This window comes from Lampris incognitus, chromosome 7 (assembly GCF_029633865.1).
Source record: "Lampris incognitus isolate fLamInc1 chromosome 7, fLamInc1.hap2, whole genome shotgun sequence".
Classification (NCBI taxonomy): domain Eukaryota; kingdom Metazoa; phylum Chordata; class Actinopteri; order Lampriformes; family Lampridae; genus Lampris; species Lampris incognitus.
In genome coordinates, this window is record NC_079217.1 from 19,304,944 (window position 1) to 19,327,799 (window position 22,856).

Genomic DNA, 22,856 nt, shown 5'->3' on the forward strand with positions numbered 1-22,856 from the left:
TGATTTTGTGGTTTCTGTACTATTTTATGGACTTCATCCAGAGCCGGCCCAAGGCTTTATGGGGCCCTACGCAGAATTTGATCCCCCCCCGCCTTACCCCCCACGCTAAACCCCCCTCCCATAACCGACAATGTTATTAACAACAATGTTACAACAAATAGTGCCTTAGTTCATAAAACCATGGTTACGTAACCTTGGTTTCTATTCATTACATAAAAAGTATCCTAATCAGACCTAGATTGAGTTTCTGGAGCATCACATTTGTGGGGTCAATTAAACGCTCAAAATGGCCAGAAAAAGAGAACTTTCATCTGAAACTCGACAGTCTATTCTTGTTCTTAGAAATGAAGGCTATTCCATGCGAGAAATTGCTAAGAAATTGAAGATTTCCTACACCGGTGTGTACTACTCCCTTCAGAGGACAGCACAAACAGGCTCTAACAGGTACTATTTAATGAAGATGCCAGTTGGGGACCTGTGAGGCGTCTGTTTCTCAAACTAGAGACTCTAATGTACTTATCTTCTTGCTCAGTTGTGCAACGCGGCCTCCCACTTCTTTTTCTACTCTGGTTAGAGCCTGTTTGTGCTGTCCTCTGAAGGGAGTAGTACACACCGGTGTAGGAAATCTTCAATTTCTTAGCAATTTCTCGCATGGAATAGCCTTCATTTCTAAGAACAAGAATAGACTGTCGAGTTTCAGATGAAAGTTCTCTTTTTCTGGCCATTTTGAGCGTTTAATTGACCCCACAAATGTGATGCTCCAGAAACTCAATCTGCTCAAAGAAGTGCCCATCCAACCAATCCAACTTGTGGGAGCTGCTTCTGGAAGCGTGGGGTGCAATTTCTCCAGATTACCTCAACAAATTAACAGCTAGAATGCCAAAGGTCTGCAATGCTGTAATTGCTGCAAATGGAGGATTCTTTGACGAAAGCAAAGTTTGATGTAAAAAAAATCTTATTTCAAATACAAATCATTATTTCTAACCTTGTCAATGTCTTGACTCTATTTTCTATTCATTTCACAACATATGGTGGTGAATAAGTGTGACTTTTCATGGAAAACACGAAATTGTTTGGGTGATCCCAAACTTTTGAACGGTAGTGTATATATATATCTTTAATCAACCTGTCGTGTTTGGCATTTAAAGCGCTCTTGGGGGCCCCAAGCGACAGCTTAGTTCGCTTATGCCTTGGGTCGGCTCTGACTTCATCCGATCATCGATTGTTGCGTGGACTTGATCGCAATGAAGTCTCCCCGACTCTGCAGTGCTGGCACTGTATGTGGTGAGAACCCAGTGGACTCAACCCTCAGCCGTGGCCGTGATCAACGGTTTTGTCTATACTTCCTCGCTGAGCTTTTTTCGGACTTCTGGGCATACCGCCTATTACTGTTTAAATCATGAATGGATTTTACTGTAGACTGGGCTTTCCTGGCTTTGCTCACGATCGCTGATACCTGCATTTGTACCGCTAGCTAGCACCGGCTTATTTTTAGCCAAAGTAGCTAGCTACTGCTCCAAGACAGACTTTCGCCGGGTCGTATCTCTCCAAAGACTCCGGAATTGTCTTGCCTGTGTCGACCGTGGTCTGCCACTTGAGAGACTGACATCCTTCTCCCTCACAAAAATCGGATTGTATCTGAATGCCCTGTGAAGACTGCCAGCTGATCCAGAGGGCAAACAGAAAGACTCAAAGAACTGAACATTATTGGACGCCTAGACGGTAAGAAAATAATTAACGATTCAAACACGTTCACGAGAAAATGTCACCGGCTTTTCCGATTAAATGTGTCGGCGCGTGTAAACACCAGATTAGATCACAACCCAGTTGACCCGAAATCTTCCAATTCAAATGATTTCAACCAGAATGAAAAAGGCGTGCATTTAACAGACAAGGCCGGGGTTTTGATGCGTCTTAATTCATTGAAAGCCTGTGCAACTTTTATAGCTTAGCCAAGTAACAAGACTTTAGGTTCAGAGTGGTTGCTTTTATTAAAAACCGGAGCTATGCTGAACTGCCTCAGTTTAAGAGTCAGAAATTTTAACTATCTGTCTATGAAAGGGGTATGAACAAAACAGCCTACCATGCAGCATGTATAAAAACTGTTATTTTCATCATCCAATTTGTAATCAAAACCAGTTGTAAATTAAAAAAGATCCATTATAAATCAATGTAAGTCCAAAAAATAACCCTGAAGAAGGCTGTTTGTGCCACTACACGCGGGTAGTATTGTCTTAAGAATTCCACCATGAAATAGCCATCTGGATAACGGCTTTTAACCTTTTGCCAGAAGACTGCCTTGAACATTTCTTCTTTTTTTTTAACTTTTGTGTTCCTTACTGTATTATTTACCCTGTAGCACAATTATAAACTTAATAAAATAATAAATGCATATTCCGGCTCGGCACCGTGCTTAGTCATTCCACCATCTTGGATCACATATCTGACTGCTCCGATCTCGCGGGACTTGCCGATGTCACTATTCTATGGCAAGCTGTAAAGTACAAAGGTTATGCTGAATAGCATATCAGAATGTTACAGCTCCCTTTTTCTGAAAAGTGCTGCCCTACATGCTACCAGAACAATCCTATTGGTGTAACGTTTTTGAAATACAGAACAATTTGTCACCACAACACATGCTTATTGTAGAACATTAAGCTGGGACAACATAAATTTCACATCACATATATTATTTGGTCGATGCAATGCTGGTAGCTTGAACCTGCGAAACAATTGGAAAACGTCTCCGTTATAACTTCAACAGAGGAACGATGTGCCCTGTATGAACATTCAGTAGGCGGGAGGTACTGGATCTCATCAAGTGTTCAAGGTGCAATAACTCTGTGATGACAGATAAGGAGGACAAAGCATGAACAGGTAGGATCACTACAGGTTAGTGCATTCACATAAATATGAACAGGTAAGTACAAAACATTACAGGTAAGTGCATTCACATGTTTTTTTTTCTTTTTTCATAGGGCAACGATCCGCCTATACCCTTTACAAATGCTCACAAATCAAGAACTTGTCTTGGTTTGATAGTGCGACCTGATCGTGTGGTATAGCCAAGCTGCTGTCCGTTTGGCTGACTGTCCAGGTCTGGGGGTTCAGCAGATTCCTGTTGACGTGTTGCTGGGCTCCGTCTGCTAGGTGTCTGTTGCACTTGCATCTTTGTTTTCGCAGAGGTGTCGGCGGTTGCGTCGATAGGTCTGTCCTTCTCTGGTTTTGATGTGGTAACTTCTATCTGTGTCTGCAGGCCGTGTTACGATTGCGGGTTTCCAGGATCCATCTTCCTGCCGGAAAAAAATTGGTGCACCTACGGGCAGGTGGAGCAGAAGTCTGGCAGATCTGTTATAGTATGCCTGTTGGCGGTGTTGGCATACCTCTCTCCTCTTGTGCACAGTCTGCTGGCATGTGACCTGTAGCTGCAGTTGTTTTGCCGTTGCTGGCAGGATCGAACGCAGCCTCCGACCCATTAGAAGCTGCGCTGGTTGATTTCAGGTTGTCTACAGGTGTGTTGCGATACTCCAGTAGACTCAGGTAGGGGTCTTTGGCTTTGTCCAGTACGCGTTTGGCTGTCTGGACAGTCTTTTCTGCGAGGCCGTTGCTCTGTGGGTAATGGGGGCTTGTGGTCGTGTGTGTGAAACCCCATGTCTCGGCGAAGTGCCGAAACTCACTTGAACCATTGTCACTGATGACAGACTCAGCGATGCCATGTCGAGCCATCGCTGCCTTGCGTTTGGTGATAACAGCCGATGAAGTACAGCTGTATAGTCTCTCTTAACTCAAAAAAACTGCTATAATAGTCCACTATAACAAGATAGTCCTGTCAGTTCCATGTGAATAAGTCTGTGCCTATCACTTGTCATGGTCTCTCAGGTGTGGCATGTGATAGAATGGGTTCTTTTGGGTTTGCACTGCATCGCTCCTGGCATATGCTGCAGGCTTCCACTGCCGCCTCAATCTGTTTTCCCACGCCAGGCCAAAACAAGAAATCCCTCGCTCGGTTTTTGCTTTTTTTCCACACCCATGTGACCGGCGTGTATGCGCTCTATCATGTCTGCCCTGAGCTTACGGGGAACGATGATTTTTTTCACCTTTAAACAAAATGCCGTCCATTTCAGAAAGTTTGTCTCTGTGATTCCAGTATTCCTGGATGCTGGGTGGGCATCCTTTCTTTGCGTCAGGCCAGCCGGCCAGTGTGGCTTTTCCCAGTGCGGCAAGCTGTGAATCTTGTGTTGTTGCCTCTTCGATTTCTGTCAGTCTCTTGTCACTCACAGGGACGCTGCTGAGGACCATGTGCACCTGGGCCTCCATACCTTCATGTAGGGCATTATCGTGGTACTCGGTCGACTTTCGTGACAGTGTGTCAGCCACCGGTATCTCTTTTCTGGGGCGGTGGAGGATGTGAATGTCGTATTTTTGTAGTTGCAAGATCATTCTCTGCAGCCGTGGTGGCGCTGCTGCCAGTGTTTTTTTAAGTATCGCTTCCAATGGTTTGTGGTTTGATTCCACAATCACTCCCAGCCATACATATACTCATGGAACCGTTTACAACCAAAGAGTACTGCATAGAGCCCCTTCTCCATTTGTGCATAATTCTCTTCTGTGCTGTTAAGTGATTTGGATGCATAGGAAATTGGCTTGCTGTCTTGGGAGCATGACAGCGGCAAGGCCACTTTTGTAAGCATCTACTTGGAGCCATAGATCTTTTTGGGAGTCAAAGTACGCGAGTACTGAGCCTGGGTGTTGCGTTATCAGATCTTTCATCTGTTGGAATGCTCTGTCATGATTGGCATCCCATGCAAATTCACTGTCCTGTTTTAGCAGTTTTTGTAGTGGTGCATTTACCTGAGAGAGATGGCCAGGTAATTGACCATCCCGAGGACTGTTTCAAGCTCTGCCTTGTTCCGTGGTGGTTGCATCTCTTTGACTGCCTTCACCTTCTGTGAGTCTGGTTTTATGCCTTCGCTTGAGAGTGTGTGTCCGAAGTAGCTGACCTCCGGTATGCGAATGCGGCATTTGTCAGGGTTTAGCCTCACCCCTCTCTCCCTTGTGCGTTTCAACATAGCCCAGAGGCGCCGGTCATGTTCCTGTTTGGTTTTGCCAAACACCAGTATGTCATCAACTATGGCTGCTACACCATCAAGGCCTTCATGTTTCATCCCTGCACCTCTGGAACTCGTCTTGAGCCAAAATAATGCCAAATAGCAGTCTGAGAAAGCGCTATCTGCCGACCACTGTGTTGAATGTGGTCAACAGCAATGAATCAGTGCTTAATGTTTTGGCCCAATAGCCTGACCTAGCATCTAAGACACTAAAAAATTGTGCTCCAACAAGCTTCGTGGTGACATCCTCTAAAGTAGGAAGGGGGTAGTGAGGTCTTTGTATCGCCTAGTTAAGGGATCTGGGGTCTAAACACACTGAGTTTTCCTGTCTTGGGCTTTTCAACTACAACGAGTGCGTTCACCCATTCTGTGGGTTCTGTGACCTTGCAGATTATGTTATTTTTCTCCATGCTGTCAAGCTCAACTTTTAGTCTGCTGCGTAGCGCGATGGGGCTCCTGCATGGTGGGCACACTAGGGGCATTGCGTCTGGGGCAACACGAAAGGTGCACTCGCCTGGAAATTCGCCCATGCCTTGAAATACGTCTGCGTACTCCTCCAGTATGCTCTGTGAGCCGATGTCTATCCCTTCATTGTCCTCATTCACGGCCATCACTATTTTGACTAAGTTTAGATCACGACAAGTTCTCATTACTAGGACCGGCAGGGCATTGGTATCGACAATGTAGAAATCTAGCAATGTTGAGCTGTCCTTGTATTGACATTTTGTGAAACAGGTTTGTTGGAACAGTACTGGCCTGTGCCCAATTTGAATTTGACTTTTTGTGGAAGTGAGGCAATTCTTACCTCTACATAAGCCTGCTCGTTGCATTTGCCATTGTTCTCTATTGTGATGCTGTCTATGTAGAGTTCTGTCTGCTCTTTGTCTGTGTTCTCTCCAACAGTGTACTGTACTGCCGTGAGGTTTTGTCTGTGGTGGGAATTTTGATTTGCATGCTTTTGCAAAATGATTGAATTTTTTGCATTTAATGCATTGTTTCCCCTTGGCTGGGCATACAACTTTGGCACTGTGTTGCCCTCCACAGTGGCTACATGCTCTGATTGCTGTGCTACTTTCTCTTTGCTTTGTAGCTTTTTGTGCCGTTTCTAGTCTGTAGGTTTTCCTGCTTACAGCATGCACGGTGTCGTGGCCGCTCTGGTCTTTGCTATGGCCCATAGTCTTTAGCTGTTGCTGTGCTAGCTCATGTGAACGTGCAACGTCTATGGCCATTCCGAGCGTGAGCTCTGCACGCTGGCCGAGTAGTTTTTCTCGCACGCGGGGTGAGTTCGTGGCAAACACAGTGTGGTCTCGGACTATTTCCTCGCTGTTTGGGTAGCCGCAGTCTTTTACCAACAGTTTTAGTTCTGTTACAAATTGCTCGAACGATTCGCGCTCGCCCTGCATTTTATTTTTCATGGAATTTATATCTGGCATAAATGGGGTTAGCCTTTGGTGTAGTGGCACCGGCTGCCGTAATCCTGTACGCACCATGCACTATTAGCCAGTGACGTTAACACCAATCATCGGCCTTCAAAGGTATTTGCGTCAAATGGCGTGAGTGCTCAAAAAAAAAAACGAGCAAAATCGTTAAAAAGTGTACGCACTGTGTGTACAGGATTACGGCTGCCGGCGCCACTGTTTTGGTGTGATATACTCTGTGTACTTATCGTAATACGTGTTAAGCTTCTGGCCTCTTCTCCCGTGAGCGTCCAGCTGTTGTGCAAACCACGTCCTTTCCCCCCGATCCATAACAGGAGGTAGCTGCATTTCTCCTCCTCGTTCTTTTCGCGCAGAGGGGCCTGTGAACGTCATCTCTGCGTGCTCCCGGACTCGTCTCCGTGCTTCGGGTAAATTCGCCGAATCCCAGTCCATCCGTGGAGCTGGAACGCCGTAAGACTCCATTTTCTCGGCGACGTGTGTGTAGTCAAACCTCTACTCTGACACCATGTAGTATTTGCCATGTGGCACAATTATAAACTTAATAAATGCATATTTTGGCTCTGTACTGTACATGCTTTGAGAATGTTGATTGAGAAGTATAGAGAAGGCCAGAAAGAGTTGCATTGTGTCTTTGTAGATTTAGAGAAAGCTTATGACAGAGTGCCGAGAGAGGAGGTGTGGTATTGTATGAGGAAGTCAGGAGTTGCAGAGAAGTATGTAGGAGTGGTGCAGGATACGTATGAGGGAAGTGTGACAATGGTGAGGTGTGTGGTTGGAATGACAGATGGGTTCAAGGTGGAGGTCAGGTTAAATCAAGGATCGGCTCTGAGCCCTTTCTTGTTTGCAATGGTGATGGACAGGTTGACGGACAAGATCAGGCAGGAGTCTCCATGGACGATGATGTTCGCGGATGACATTGTGATCTGTAGCGAGAGTAGGGTGCAGGTTGAGGAGAGCCTGGAGAGGTGGAGGTATGCACTGGAGAGAAGAGGAATGAAAGTCAGTAGGAGCAAGACGGAATACCTATGCGTGAATGAGAGAGAGGACAGTGGAATGGTCAGGATGCAAGGAGTAGAGGTGACAAAGGCATTTGAGTGTAAATACTTGGGGTCAACTGTCCAAAGTAACGGGGAGTGCAGTAGAGAGGTGAAAAAGAGAGTGCAGGCAGGTTGGAGTGGGTGGAGAAGAGTGTCAGGAGTGATTTGCGACAGAAGGGTATCAGCAAGAGTTAAAGGGAAAGTTTACATGATGGTTGTGAGACCAGCTATGTTATATGGTTTGGAGACAGTGGCACTGACGAAAAGACAGGAGGCGGAGCTGGAGGTGGCAGAGTTGAAGATGCTAAGATTTTCACTGGGATTAACGAAGAAGGACAGGATTAGGAACGATTGTATTAGAGGGACCGCTCAGGTTGGACGGTTTGGAGACAAAGCAAGAGAGGCAAGATTGAGATGGCTTGGACGTGTGGAAGAGAGATGCTGAGTATATTGGGAGAAGGATGCTGAATATGGAGCTGCCAGGGAAGAGGAAAAGAGGAAGGCCAAAGAGGAGGTTTATGGATGTGGTGAGGGAAGACATGCAGGTGGCTGGTGTGACAGAGGAAGACGCAGAAGACAGGAAGAAATGGAAACGGATGATCTGCTGTGGCGACCCCTAACGGGAGCAGCCGAAAGTAGTAGTACTTATTTATAGCACAACCATGTTGGAGACTGTTATGTGAGGCTGTAGAGGAGCTCAAGCAGGAGTCGTGACAACTTTCTTTTTCGGCTACACAACGTGCACCATTTATTCCTTCCACCATTACAACAACAAAAAACCCGCGCAGCGGAAGTGTGTCACTGTAAACCCGAACCGAGGAAACAGCAGCTGTAAACTAACGTTCCTACTAGCTCAATAAGGGGAATTATGTATCCCCATAACCACTACACACATCCCCCCAGAATTCGCCTTAATACGAAAAGTCAGTGTGGCGAGGGGGGCGGATCTCTCTGCCCCAACGACTCCGCTGAACAGGAGCTGGGGGCTGGTTAACCGCAGGCAAAGCAGCAGAGTCCTCACAGCTGGACCGGGGAAAGGGAGGGGCTGGGGAAGCAGGGGGCGGCTCGCTGGGGGAGGGGGGCAGGGCTGGGGGGCGCCCCCGCCGTGGGGGCAGGGCAAGACCAACAGGGCGGTCTAAGTCCAGGTGAGCAGGCTTGAGGCGGTCCACAGAAACCCGCTCCAGCCTGCTGCCAAACTCCACCACAAAGTGCTTATCTCCAGTGTCCCGTACCCGAAATGGGCCGTCGTAGGGTGGCTGCAGGGGACCGCGGTGCGCGTCGTGACAGATGAAAACATACTCCGCCGACCGCAGCTCCGTGGGGACATAGGACTGAAAGCCGCCATGCTGAGAAGTGGTGACCGGTGCAAAAGCCCTGGCTTCCTCCTGCAGCGCAGTCCGTTGGCAGCTGGCAGACCAGGGAGCTGTGGTGGTGGTGGTGGAAAGGAAATCCCCCGGGACCCGAAGTGGCTGTCCGTAGACCAGTTCGGCGGATGAGGACTGGAGGTCCTCCTTGGGGGCCGTCCTGAGCCCAAGCATGACCAAAGGCAGTTTGTCGACCCAGCGGTCGTCCTTGAGGGTAGCCCGCAATGCGGCCTTCATCGATCGATGGAACCTCTCGACCAATCCATTCGCCTGAGGGTGATACGCTGTGGTGCGATGGAGCCTCACCCCTAAACCCGCGGCAATCTCCTCCCAGAGCGCTGACATGAATTGCGGCCCTCTGTCCGAGGAGAGGTCAGATGGGGTGCCAAAGCGGGCGACCCAGGTTCCGATGAACGCTCGGGCAACCTCAGGCGCTGTCGTGACCGAAAGCAGGACGGCCTCTGGCCATCGCGTGGTCCTGTCGGCCATGGTGAGCAAGTATGTGAAACTATGAGAGGAGGGTAGGGGGCCTACCAGGTCCACATTCACATGGTCGAACCTCCTCTCAGGTACCGTGAAAGGTGTCAGGGGCGCTTTGACGTGCCGGAGCACTTTGGAGCGTTGGCACTCCACACAGGTGTCAGCCCAGTCCCTCACATCCTTTTTGAGTCCATGCCAGACAAACTTTGCCGCCACTAACCTCTGTGAAGGCTTTCTGCCAGGGTGAGACAGCCCATGGACTGCATCGAAGACCCGCCACCTCCAAGCAGTCGGAACGACTGGTCGGGGCTGACCCGTAGAGACGTCGCACAGGAGCGTGGCGCCGGCGTCGTTGAAAGCCACATCCTCCAATTGCAGCCCTGTGACGGCGGTCCTGCATGCCTGCACTCCTGGGTCGGCGGCCTGGTCAGCCGCCATCTGGCTGTAGTCGAGTCCCAAATGGGTGACACCAGCGATGGCCCGGGAGAGACAGTCAGCGACCGGGTTGGACTTCCCAGCGACATGCCTCACGTTGGTGGTAAACTCTGAGATGTAGGCCAACTGTCGCTGCTGGCGGGCTGACCACGGCTCTGCCACCTTGGCCATCGCGAACACCAGCGGTTTGTGATCGACGAAAGCCGTGAACTGACGGCCCTCCAGTAGGAAACGAAAGTGCCTAACAGCGAGGAAAAGGTCAGGCAGCTCACGATCAAAGGTGCTGTATTTGCGCTCTCTCAGGTTCAACTGCCGGCTGAAGAAGGCAAGCGGCTGCCACGCACCGCTCACCCACTGCTCATAAACCGCACCGACAGCGTAGTCCGAAGCATCCGTCGTGATGGCAATGGGCGCTCCAGACACAGGGTGTGCCAGCATCGCCGCGTCAGCCAGGGCGGCCTTAACATCCTTAAAAGCCGTGTCCCTCTCTGCAGACCAGTCCACAGCGTGTTTGGGGGCTGTGCCCTTCAGAGCCTCATATAGGGGGCGGAGGAGATCGGCAGCCCGGGGGATAAACCGGTGGTAGAAGGACACCATGCCAATGAACTCCCGGAGGGACTGGGCCGTGTGTGGGCGTGGAAAGTCTGCGATGGCCTCCACCTTAGATGGAAGGGGGGCCGCCCCGTCCTTGGTGACCCGGTGGCCCAGAAAGTCGATGGTGCTCAGACCAAACTGGCATTTGGCCGGGTTAACTATCAACCCGTGCTGGCTGAGTCTCTCGAAAAGGGCTCTGAGGTGGGACAATTGCTTGGACACGGAGGTGCTAGCGACCAGGATGTCATCCAGGTACACAAAGAGGAAAGGCAGGTCCCGCAACACTGAGTCCATGAGGCGTTGGAAGGACTGTGAGGCGTTCTTAAGCCCAAACGGCATGCGCAGGAACTCGAACAGTCCGAACGGAGTTGTCACAGCCGTTTTGGGGACATCAGCGGGATGGACGGGCACCTGGTGGTATCCACGGACGAGGTCCACCTTGGAAAAGATCACTTTCCCAGCCAGGTGGGCAGAGAAATCTTGGATGTGAGGGACCGGGTAGCGGTCCGGTGTTGTTGCGTCATTGAGACGACGGTAGTCACCACATGGACGCCACCCACCGCCAGGCTTAGGCACTATGTGGAGGGGTGAAGCCCACGGGCTGCTGGAGCGACGGATGATGCCGAGGCGCTCCATGTTCTCAAACTCCGCCTTGGCGACAGAGAGCTTGGTCGGGTCGAGGCGCCGAGCTCGGGCGTGCACCGGCGGGCCAGTGGTCACGATGTGGTGCTCAACCCCATGTTTGGTCGTATGACGAGAATGTGGACTGAGTGAGGTCAGGGAACTCGGAGAGAAGATGGAGAAACACGTCCTCATTGGAGAGCATGCTGGACAGCCTGACGGAGCCTGTATCGCTGACTGCACACGCGTGTGAAGCGAAGGTGACTGCGTTAATCATGCGTCGATTCCTGACGTCCACCAGCAGCCCATGAGCACAAAGAAAATCTGCACCGAGGAGGGGAAATGCCACGTCGGCGGTGACAAAATCCCAGCTGAACCGCTGTCCGTTAAAACACATGTCAATGTGCCTCGTGCCGTACATATGGATAGAGCTGCCATTAGCAGCTTCCATGGGAGGGCCGTGAGCGCCCGACAGGGCGTCCACACTTGATGCAGGTACGACACTGCTCTGCGCCCGTGTCGCATAGGAAACGCCGCCCCGAGATGGAGTCTTGCAGGAAAAGTAGCCTGTTGTCCTCCACGCCGACGCCCATGGCCACTAGTGAGCGCCGGCCTTGGCGTTTCCCGATGAGCTGAAATTGCACGGGGAGGTGCACTTTTTCGCCTTGGTCCCGAACTTTGCATGGTAAAAGCACAGGCCGGGCTCCTGTCGCCGACCGGGGGTTGTCACCAGGTGGTGGCGTGTGGGGGTGGGCAGGGGTGAGCGCGGACGCGCAGTGCTGCTGTTGGCTGGCCAGGAAGAACTTGTCAGCTTCTTCAGCTAGCTTGCGGCAATCGGTAATGCTGGCGTTAGCCAAAGCGGTCCGCACCTGAGCAGGCAGTTGTCGCAGAAACAGTTGGACAAAGAGGAAATCAGGTGTGTGCGCTGGTCCCAGCAGATTCAGCATTTTGTCCATGAGCTCGGATGGCTTGCTGTCACCCAAGCCTTGCAGAGAAAAGAGACGGTGGGCCCTCTCGGCGTCGGAAAGTTCAAAAATCTTCAAGAGGTGGTCTTTGAGCCCCTTGTATTTGCCTGCCGCCGGAAGATTTGTAAGGAGACTCACCACTCTAGCTGCAGTCGAACATCCGAGCGCCGATACCACGCAGTAGTATTTAGTAGCATCATCCGTTATTTTGCGGATAGCAAACTGCGCTTCCGCCTGGGCGAACCATGTCGTTGCCGATGACTCCCAGAACTCTGGCAATTTGAGAGAAACCGCGTTGATTTCGTCAACCATGTTCGTTCGAAAGATTGTCTCTGATAACTACCAAGAGACAAACGTCGGGGTCACCAGTGTAGAGGAGCTCAAGCAGGGGTCGTGACAACTTTCTTTTTCGGCTACACAACGTGCACCATTTATTCCTTCCACATTTACAACAACAACAAAAAAACCCGCGCAGCGGAAGTGTGTCACTGTAAACCCGAACCGAGAAAACAGCAGCTGTAAACTAACGTTCCTACTAGCTCAATAAGGGGAATTATGTATCCCCATAACCACTACAAGGCAATAAATGTAGAATATTCTCATGTATTTTGGCTTTGTCCTGAAATTGTACTGTTCTGTGAAAATGTTCATATGGTTATTAAATAAATCTTGAGCTATGATATATCTATGTCATGAATGGTACTGTACTATGGTAATATGACAGGAGATAGCGTGTTAACAGAAGACCGATATTTGTTGAAAGTCTTGTTGGCAGCTTGTAAAAACGCCATTACGAAAAGATGGTACAAGGCAGAACCAACAACACAGGATGAATGGCTGAAAATAGTGAATGCAATATATTGCAACGTGCACGGATAAGTCGACACGTTGGTCCTTGACAAACAGGTCTGACCCTTTAGTCGACTGGTTAACGTTGTCGCTTGCGGAGTGGGAGACGCCGGTTCGCGTCCAGGCTGTGGCGGTTCCCGGGCTGCCCCCTGAATTCGCAACAATATGGTAACGCACGGGATAAGAACTCACGAGGAACAATGTCGAGAGAAATGGACGATGTTTACGTTTGTCAACAACTAGATAAGTGAACGGTGTGCTGAATATGTCACAGAAATGTGTGAACTTCGTGGAATCAGGAACACTTTGTCATTTACCTTACCTTTCAACATGACAACGACCATAAGCACACAGCCAAGACAACGAAGGAGTGGCTTCGGGACAAGTCTGTGAATGTCCTTGAGTGGTCCAGCCAGAGCCCAGACTTGAACCCCATTGAACATCTCTGGAAAGACCTGAAAATAGCTGTGCAGCGACGCTCCCCATCTAGCCTTACAGAGCTCGAGAGGATCTGCAGAGAATGGGAGAAATATCCCAAATATGGGTGTGCCAAGCTTGTAGCTTCATACCCAAGAAGACTTGAGGCTGTGATCGCTGCCAAGGGTGCCTCAACCAAGTACTGAGTAAAGGGTGGGAATACTTATGTACATGCAATACTTCAGTTTTTTATTTTTAATAAATTTGCAAAAATTTCTACAAAACGTTTTTCGCGTTGTCATTATGGGGTATTGTATGTAGATTGATGAGAAAAAAAGGAATTTAATCACTTTTGGAATAAGGCTGTAACATAACAAAATGTAGGGAAAGTGAAGGGGTGTGAATACTTTCCGGATGCACTGTACATCCAAACTACAAAAAAAAAAAAAATGGACGCCAGCCAGAATGACTGTCGGAACTGCCGGTCTGCATAGGCTAGCAGTTAGCTTAGCCTGCCCCACCTCCACGTCCGGTCAGACCCCCCTCGGCGTTTCCTCTTTGGGTGCAGCTCCAGGCAGGGGCCGTAGTCTTTTGGCCCACCAGATGCAGTAGACCAAGCTCTCCCAGCCGATCCAGATCAGCGCCAGCTTCCCCCACCAAAGACAACCTCAGCTCGACACACCTCCTCACACTCCACACGACAAAATCAAAAACACCACAGTCAGCACCAGGTGAGGCCACTGCCAGACCGCCCTCGGTGTTATCGGAACTGCCACTCTGCATGGGCTAGCAATTAGCTTAGCGTGCCCCACTTCTGCGTCTTGTCAGACTGTCCTCGGTGTTACCTCCTCAGGCGCAGCTCTGGGTAAGGCCGTGGTCCCTGGCCCACAGGATGCAGCATACCAAGCTCTCCCAGTCATCGAACGAAGACAAAACTTAGACGCAAACGTGAACAAAGAGCCTGCATGGACAGTACTGGGTAAGGTCACCACAAATGTGAATTTGCACCATCTTCCCACATCGGTACTGGGTGAGGCCGCTGCAAACATGAAATTTGTGCCGCCATCTTCCTAGACGGTGCAATCCAGACCTTTTTATGTCTTTGTTTTCGTTTTTTTTTTTGTTTTCGTTTTATTTTCTTTGGTGTGTTTGTATAGTAATGGAAAAACAATACAAAAAAAATATAAAAAGAGGTGTGAGGACATATCTGGAAGCTTAGGAAAAAAGTGCGAAAAAAGTTATTGTCCCAATTTGGTGCATATACATTGGCATTAATCAACTTAATATTATAGATGCTTCCAGTGACTATACTATATCTACCATTGACATCTGAGATGACATTGGAGGAAACAAAAGGTACAGATTTGTGTATTAAAATAGCAGCACCTCTAGCTTTGCTTTAGAAAGCAGAGTGATATATTTGGCCAACCCAGCCCTTCCGAAACATAGAGTGATCCGAGACCTTCAAGTGAGTCTCCTGCAAGAACGCAACCTGAGCTCCCAATTGCTGGAGATGGTGGAGCACCCAACTACACTTTACTGGTTGGTTTAGACCTTTACAGTTCCAGCTACAAAGCTTAAGTGTATTCCCAGCTGACTGCCCTTTTATGTTAGGTTGTTGGGTCATCATTTGAAAAGAGAAAAAGTGAATAAAGCACTTTAAGTACCATTAGAAGACCAAATGTAACATACATGACAAAGAACAAGAACAAGTGAACTAATGAACTTTCTCCCACCTGCTGAAGCATCTTCCCAAACAAGACGCATGCACCCCCACATACAAGCTCCTAACTACCTCCTAAGAAACATAGAAGCCATAGTAGCCTATTAAAGCTTCTACCAAGCCGAGGTAGGGACAATTATATAGTAGTAAATAAAAAAAGAAACGCAGCTCACCAATGTAGGCAAGTTAAATAAGGTGTGTTAAACCAAAAACACAGGCAGCATGACAGCTTGTGGCCTACAGTGTTTCTCGTAAAAGCCAAGTGAATAAATGAAAAGAAAAAAAGATAATAAATAAACCTTCTCCTCAACATACATAGAGGTGATAGACAGGATAATATTGGGGGGGGGGGGCTGAATACATCCTGTCTGAAAATTGTATTGAAAAGATTCATTTAACATAGGTTTACGAATATTGGCTGTCAAAGGATATTTAGAGTAGAGGATAAGTGTTAGCACTGTCGATCCCATCGCTCTGGGTTGGAGGTGTCTGCAGCTGCATCAGTGAACTTGTGGAAAGTGCCACTTGGCAGAGTGAACTTAAGCTCTGCTGGGTAAAAGAGGCCAAATTTAACACCTGGGCAAGACTGCAGTAGGCTTTTAGCATTTCCAAACTCTTGAGTGTTTCTTGGCCACGGATGGGACAAAGTCAGGAAAGATGGAAAGTCTCATGCTTTGGTGCAGGAGAGGGGCAGCTTCCCTCAACCAGCGCATGATCTGTTTTTTGACATGAAATAGTGAACCCTGATGATAAAAGGTCATGGTGGGCCGCCATGCCTGGGCTTCTCTCGAAGGGATCTGTGGGTGCGGTCCAAGAGGGGCATTTCACTCAGGTTTAATATGTCCTGCAGAAGTTGAGAAAGAACTCTCTCAGGTAGGGACCCTCCAAGCCCCCTGGGACGCCCACCAGGTGAATGTTATTGTGTCTTGACCGTCCTCACATTTAGCTTGGAGCACTTTAACTTCACCTTTAAGAGTATTCACTGTTTTGCTGAGAATAGTTAAGTCATCACTGCAGGTGGTAGCTGAGAGCTCAAGGTCCTTTATGACAGAGCCCTGTGAGTTCACTGTTGTCTGTAATGTAGCTGTAGGAGCCAATTAGTGCTCTCTTGTATAAATAGCAACCAATCTTTGTCTGGTTAGGTTTCCAGCCCGGAGGGTCAACAGTTTTTGACCACACACATACCCAGAGACACATGCTGAGGCAGTTTGTTGCTGCAGTCGTTACTTGTGGTTCTGGATGTTACTGTTCGTTTGTCTTTGGAAATACGTTCGAGTTTAATGGACACCAACAATAAATGGACGGAGTGTTCAATTGGCAAGTTAGTCTCAGACTTTGATTCATCAGACACGGTAATATGTGCGTCAATTACGCTATCTGTGGTGCAACACCTCAGTGTTAAAGCGTCGGCTTAGCCTCTACACAAGCCTAAACTGTGTTTTGTTGGAGTTTGGAGACGAGTTTCTGCACGCTTAGCGATCACGGCGGCGACAAGGGAGCCAGCCGGGGGGGGGGGGCTGGGCGTTTGGAGCGCTTCGACAGCTGCACCTTGTCTGCTTATCTTCTGCTCGAGAGGCTGGGGAGGAGCACAGCTGCGTCTCGTCTGCTCATCTGCTGCACACCTTGAGCGGAGCAACGTTGTGAAGGACGCTGGAGCTTCTCGCCGTTTGAATCACGGGACAAAGTTCATCTTAAGGAGGTGTGTGTGGTGCTACCGCCGTTAAAATGGCCATCTAAGTTTGTGTGCACACGCAATTGCGTAATTCCAATGCATTGGTCGCTGAAGTGGATGAACAATAAACTTTGTCTCGATTGATTTGTTGCAATCTGTTGACTGTCACACGAGTCCGTTGCGGACATGGACATACCGTCAGGTGCGAGTGTGCCTACTGCTTGCAAATAGGACAATGTGGCCAGCTGTAGTGAAACACAAACTAGCAAGCGGGTGGCCTAACTTTCTGCTAAAGCACTTGCTGATAGGTTGGACAGACTGCAAAGCGGTAGAAAAGCTAAGCTATATAAGGCTAGCAATTTAAGAAAAATTAAGTAAGGTTTAATGCAAAATGGTAAAAATCCAGAGATATAAAATGCTCTTGATGGTTACATTGAATTGTGTGATGAAATAAGGTGTACGCATTATTCCATAATGGGTTTATTGTCACATGAGGAAAAAGAAAGACATGAAACATGGTTTAAGGCAAAAATTATGTTCAATGATGTATTTATTGCCAATACACAAGAGTGGGTGTTAAGCAACGAAAAGCATGTGTTTGAAAATGAAGGTACTGGTGATTTTAATATTGATGGTGGTAATTATGATAATATTAATCCCATTGACAGTGTTTCCAATGTGGGTAAACATTCAAACAAAAGTGACACCAGTGATAAGTCAAGTACCACTTCTTCTACACATATTAAAGCAGCGGCAGAAAGAGCTAAACTTGTTGCTCATATGGCAGCTTTAAAAGAATGGCATGCATTGGAGGAACAGGAACAACAAATAAGGAGGAGAAAAGAACAGCTAGATTTGGAAACTGAGCTAGCTGCATCTACTGCTACGTTTGCAGTTTTGGAGGCTTCGAATGGACAATGTTCCTCTCATGCAGCAACAAACGGCATGCACTCTTATTTTGAAAAGGAAAAGAGGAGACTGGCGCCATTCAACTCTTAACTCTATGGCAAATGAATATGAGTCTGCAGCATGTAAACCACAGCAAAGGAAGTGCTCATTGCCACAGAGCAAACAGACAGCAATGGACATCAAACCAAAGCAAACTGAAAGGCAGGTTTCAAGTGCATCAAAGCGAGAAGTTGACACACATGATCAACGGCATTGGGAAACATCACACGTTTTGCAAATTGGTGCAACGACTGCTTGGACAAATCAAAGTGATAGGCAACATATAAATCATCAACAAAATGATCAAATTCCATCTGGAGACGTTGTCACTATCATGCACAAGCAAAATGAGATAACAGCTGCCTTTGTTCACCAGCAGTGCTTACTGTCTCTGCCAAGACGAGGCATTCTTATATTTGAAGGAGATAAATTTCAATATAAAGCTTTCATTAAAGCATTTCAACAAGGAGTGGAGAACAAAGCTAGCAGAGCTGACTGCTTGTACTACAGTTTACCAGAGGACAGCCAAAGGAATTGGTTCATAACTGCCAGCACATGGCTCATGAATGTGGCTACACTGTGGCAAAGGGTCTTCTACAAGAACATTTTGGAAACAAGTACAAGATTGCTACTGCATACATAGAAAAGGCTTTAGCTTGGCCAACAATAGAGTCTGAGGATTTCAAAGCCCTACAAGCCTATATTTTATTCTTGCATGGATGTTGTAATGTAATGGAAGAGCTTCATTACATGCAGGAGTTGGATATGCCAACCAATATGAGAATGGTCGTTTCTAAACTGCTATTCAAACGCAGAGAATGATGGAGGGCTAAAGCTCATGACATTATGGAAGCCTCGAACGACAGGGCTCATTTCATTGACATGGTTGTATTTCTTGAGAAGTATGTAAGAATCCTTTCCGACCCGATCTTTGGAAATATTGAGGATGTATCTCAAATTACAGTTGACTTAAAACCTCCCAACAAGTTTAAGCTACAGCCAAAAAACAGAGTGAAAGGAAGTAGTTTTGCTGCTACAGTAACACCAATTGATTCTGCTGGGGATAAAACTATGACAAATAGCTCAAACAAACAGAGCTTGTACTGTCATTGCTGTTCACGTGCTCACCTTTTAGAGAAATACCAACAATTTAAAGGTAAAAAGCACAGAGACAAGATTCACCTTCTAAAGAAGAAATGAGTTTGTTTTGGATACTTAGGTATTGGACACATAAGCCACGACTGTAATAAGTGCTTGATCTGTGAGGTTTGTGATCAACAGCATCCCACTGTGCTTCATATCAAGAAGGAAAATGTAGAGTCCGGGCAAATGAATGAGCCACCAGGAGCTAAACCATCAACTCTCCCTCAGACATGTGGGCATACAGGGGCTGGAAAGGATCATTGTATTCTTTCCATTGTTCCAGTGCAGGTCAAGTCCACTAAGGGAAATGAGGTCATACAGACCTATGCATTTTTGGATCCTGGTAGTACAGTTACGTTCTGTTCAGAGGATCTCATGCACAAGTTGAACATTACAGGAAAAAGAACTAATTTTCTCTTGAAAACTATGGGACAAGAAAAGGTTGTTCCAGCATACTCCTTATTTGGGATGGAGGTGTCTGGTCTTGATGGAAATAACTTTTATCCTCTCCCAGAGGTCCTCACACAGAAGCAAATGCCAGTCACTGCAGAAAACATTGCTACTGCTGCAGACTTGAAAGGGTGGCCTAATTTGTCAAAGGTTCATATCCCCACCATAAAGGCTAATGTTCACATGTTGATAGAAACCAACACTCCCAAGGTATTGGAACCTTGGGAAATTGTGAACAGCTGTGGTGTTGGCCCATGCGCTATAAGAACAGTGTTAGGATGGGTCATCAATGGTCTGTTAAATGGAAATAGCAGCAATATTGACATGGAGCTTCCTTCTATTGTGGTGAATAGAATTTCTGTATCTACCTTGGAGATCATGCTGAAAAAATCAGTATAACCACGACTTTAATCAAAAGACCTCAGAGGACAAAGAGATGTCTAGAGAAGACTTCAGATTTATGGAAATCATGGACTCCTGTGCAACAATACAGGATAAGAGGTAGTGTCTGAAGTTTCCCCTGAAGAAACCCAATGTCTTCCTACCAAACAACTTTGCAGTGGCTAAGGAAAGGATACTTGGATTAAGGAGGAAGTTTGTGAATAATCCACAGTTGCACAAGGAATATTCAAGCCCTTCTCAATGGAGGCATGTTGGCTCCAAAGACAATCCAGCCAACGCTGCATCCAGAGGAATGAAGATGCCCAACTTTCTAAAGAACCACAGTTGGCTTAAGGGTCCCAGGTTTCTTTAGAAGTCTGAGAAAGAGTGGCCAGTGAATTATGACAGTGATATCATAGTGGACATCTCGGTGAATTTCATTGTTAATGATTCATTTAATGCCACTGACCATCTAATGATTTACTTCTCAGACTGGAAGAGGCTCAAGGTGTGAGTGGCCTGGTTTCTCAGGCTGAAAACAATATAGTTGGAGCTCAGTCATTGGAGAAAGGGTTTGAAGGCCTCTGGAAATGCACAAGCTGGTCAAATGGAAAGACTAAAAGCCATAATCACACTGAGGAGTAACTTCATCAGTGCAGAAAGAGAACTGAGAGAAGCTCTCACTCCATTAAATCATGAGCAGATTCAATGAGCTCTTATTCCAGCTGGAGTTGAATGGAGTTTCAATCCACCTGCAGAAACTCATCATGGTGGTGTTTGGGAGGGCATGATTCGCATAGTAAAGCATGTTCTCAATTCAATCTTGCACCAAAAGATGAAAGTAGAAGCCATTCTTAATAATCGTCCAATAACCAAGTTGACAGACAAGCCAAATGATTTTGAACCTCTCACACCCAATTATCTTCTTCTATTAAAGGGAAAACCAGCTTTGCCACCTGAACTTTTTGAACCCGCTGACACTTATTTGAAACTTCGATGGAGACAAGTTCAATACATCTCTGATTCGTTTTGGAAGTGATGGGTCTGGGAGTACCTACCATTTCTGCAAGAGAGACAAAAGTAGAACAAAAGGAGCTTAGTTGCTGGAGATGTTGTAGTCATCATGGATTCTTCAGCTCCACATGGTTCCTGCCATCTCGGCAAAGTGTTGGAAGTTTTTCCTGACAAAAGGGGCCTGGTGCATTCTGTCAAGCTACAGACCAAAAACGATATTATTGAGAGACCTGTAACTAATGTCAATTGTATTTTCATGTATGGTAATTGAGGTTTTCACATTTGGTTTCTCTATTGCTTTGTATTGAATTGTAGTGTCTGTCTGCCACTAAGAATGAGGGGCCGGTGTGTAGGAGCCAATTAGTGCTTTCATGTATAAATAGGAACCAATCTTTGTCTGGTTAGGTGTTCCACCAGGCAGGTTAACAGTTTTTGACCACACACATACCCAGAGACACATGCTGAGGCAGCTTGTTGCTGCAGTCGTTACTTGTGGTTCTGGATATTGCTGTTTGTTTGTCTTTGGAAATACGTTCAAGTTTAATGGACACTAACAATAAATGGACAGAGTGTTCAATGGGCAAGTTAGTCTCAGATTTTGATTCATCAGACACGGTAATATGTTTGTCAATTACGCTATCTGCGGTGCAACACCTCAGTGGCTTAAAGCGTCGGCTTAGCCTCTATAGTAGCCATGGATGATTTTAGCTCATCTTTTATTAGAGTCATTTCTGAGCGTAACATTTTGGAAAATGTCAATTTTTGATTCCAGTTCATCATATCTCTGCCACTTCAGTTCTTCAAGTGCTCTGGTGAATGTTTCCAGGTTAAGCGGCGTGTCCTGGTTGTTACAAATCTCCTTCCCCCTTAGCAAGTGGTTTGATTAAGCAAGTTCAGGGCTCCACCGAGGCCCACCTCCGTAGGTTTCCTTTTAGACCGAGTCTTGGAGATTTCTGTCTTATCACCCATTTTAGCAGTCTATCAGATGGCCAAAGTTCTTTGTATACTTCTATTTTTTTTAGCCCTTTCATGCATGAATTATGACAACCTCAGTCAGTTTTTTTTTCCTAAGTGTTTTTATTCCGCTTTAGGCATGAAAAAAAATTTTTTTTGAACTTCACTTTTTTAAACACCAATTTTTCAAGGAGTTTTTCACTTGTCCACTCAGGTGGAATGCACGCATTTCAGGTTTCAACTGAAGAAATAGGTATTTAACAAACCAATGAATAAAATATATCATGTGAAAACTACAAAATAAGCTGTCTTTATTGCTGTTAATGTGTTCACATATTTTCAACATTACTCAACATTTTACTCATATTACTTAACATTATATTACTCAATATAATGTATAATAACATATAATAAATAATAATATCTACTACTACTACTACTACTACTTTCGGCTGTTCCCGTTAGGAGTTGCCACAGCAGATCATCCATTTCCATTTCTCCCTGTCCTCCATCCATTTTAACATCCATTTTAACATCCAGTTGGATGTTAAATCAATTGGTCTATAATTCTCTGGGTTTGTACAATCCTTTCCTGGTTTATGTATTGGAGTTACAACAGCCTCCTTCCAGCTTTGTGGCAATTTCCCACCCTCCCAAACTTTATTATATAATTCCAATAAAATATCCTTCAGTGGTTCACTAAGATGGTTTATCATTAAATAACAAATCTGATCTTTTCCTGGTGCTGACATATTGGTTTTCTTGAGAAAGCATTTCAGTTCTGTCTTTGTAAATGACTTGTTTAGTAGGTCATTGGAGTCTTCTTCTTGCTGTAATAACTCTTCATTCTCTGCTATTGTATTTTCCCTTCCTTTTTTATCTTCTTCGCTACTATTGTTAGAACTGTGAATTTTAACAAGTTTTTGCCAGCATCTCTGCCTTCTCTTCATCTCTCACTGCTGTTACTTTGCCATCATTTAATACTGAATACCCAAATTATCTTTTAATCCCATTCATTCGTTTGATCATTTTCCAAATTTTATCAGTTTCTGTTTCCATTTTCACTGAGTTATAAAATGACCTCCAAAAATTCCTTCTTCGCATTTTTTTATGATTCTTCTTACATTTGCTTGCATACTTTTATATTCAATACGATTCTGAAAACTGTGATTCCTTTTCAACATTTTAAAAGCCTTATTTCTAGACTTAATTGCTTTATCGCATTCCTTTGTCCACCCTGGTACAATCTTCCTTTTGTGCTT